The sequence below is a fragment of the Labrus bergylta genome, chromosome 10 (assembly GCF_963930695.1).
Source record: "Labrus bergylta chromosome 10, fLabBer1.1, whole genome shotgun sequence".
In the NCBI taxonomy this organism is placed as follows: Eukaryota; Metazoa; Chordata; class Actinopteri; order Labriformes; family Labridae; genus Labrus; species Labrus bergylta.
In genome coordinates, this window is record NC_089204.1 from 15792431 (window position 1) to 15794028 (window position 1598).

Below are 1598 nucleotides of genomic sequence, written 5' to 3' on the forward strand. Positions count from 1 at the left end.
AGGGAGGAGGGAGAGGGGGAAGGAGGAGGGGGTGGTGGTGGGGGTGGGGGTGCGGGGCGGAAGCGGTGACGTCGGTCTGCATTTTGGTGGAGGGTCCACGATGGTTGCAAGCCTTTAGGGGCCCTTGATAAACGACCCCCTCCCATTCTTTCCCCTCTCCGGATCCTTGATTTCAAATCCGGACATGTCACCTTTGTTCCCAAATGGAAATCACTTAACTTCCTGTTGGTATGTTATAGATATTGCATTGAAAATAAAAAAATATCCCAGTCGTATGATAACATTACATTTGTGCGTAATTCAGATTCAAATTCAGACTTTGGGTTTACATCTTAAAAAATGCAATTGTAGCCCATATTCGAAATTTGGCTATCTGAACTATTTTGCATTGATTGACTACTTTAGATTTAAGGGTTATTTGTTGAATAACAAAAGACAGAAAAAGAACAAAACATGTAACTGAAAATGTGTGTCTGATGAAACGAAACAGATCAAAGGGCTTTCCTGGATAATCCTGTTAATTTTTTACTAATCTATCTCCGGTAATCCATGTCAGATGTGACTGTAATCTCGTATTATTTGTTAGGGGGACTTTTCCGCAGATTGAGCACTTTGACACCTATTGATCCTCTAAAGTGCGGGAAAGTTCGATGATTAAACCACTTTTGTTTTCGTTGAGTGCTGCCAGATTTATGTTCCTGCCTTCAACAGTTGCCAGCATTGTTTTCAGGTTCATGCCTGGGCGAAAAAGAAACACATGGTTGAGACTATGGTGGTGTAGCGCCCTCTTCTGGTGATTTGTACACGCTACATTTTCTGAGAGAAGGTTTTGACCAGTGGATTGTCAGAATAAAGACAGCAACAAAACAGGCGTTATTTAATGATTATATACGTCAGTTATCGTAAACACACTACCACAACTTTTTTTCTATGAATAGAACTAAGTTTAGAAAAAGAGGCTTAGCACATGGTGATTGTAGTCTTTCAATCAAGGAGCAACTGAGCGAATCACATGCTCAAAACGCCCAACTTCATTTAATTTTCACATCTCTGTTTTTTGAGAAAAGAAAAACCTTGATTTTGTATTCTTTTACACAGCACACTTTACTTAGAACTACACCACCAGTGCCGTACTACCCTTCGAGAACATTACGGTCCCAGAATGCGGGCCTGCTAGTGGTACTTACAGTCTCTAAATGCACTATGGGAGGTAAAGCCTTCAGTTATCGGGCTCCTCTCCTCTGGAATCGTCTTCCAGCCAGGGTCCGGGAGGCAGACACAGTCTGTATTTTTAGGAATAGACTTAAAACTTTCCTTTTTGATCAATCTTATAGTTAGTGCTGGCGCTGGTGTAGACTGCAGCTCCTAATTATGCTGCTATAGGCTTAGACTACCGGGGAACTGGCACCTTGAGCTTCTCTCTCTCTGTCTCTCTCTCTCTCTCTCTCTCTCTCTCTGTGCATATACAGTACATCATATTACTGCATGTATCTATCTGTAAATCTCAGTCACTAACCACCTATTTTCCTGGGAGCTCCTGAGCTCTCTTAGGCTCCACGGGATCGTTGATGGACGGCTTGCCTGAACAACCCCCCACC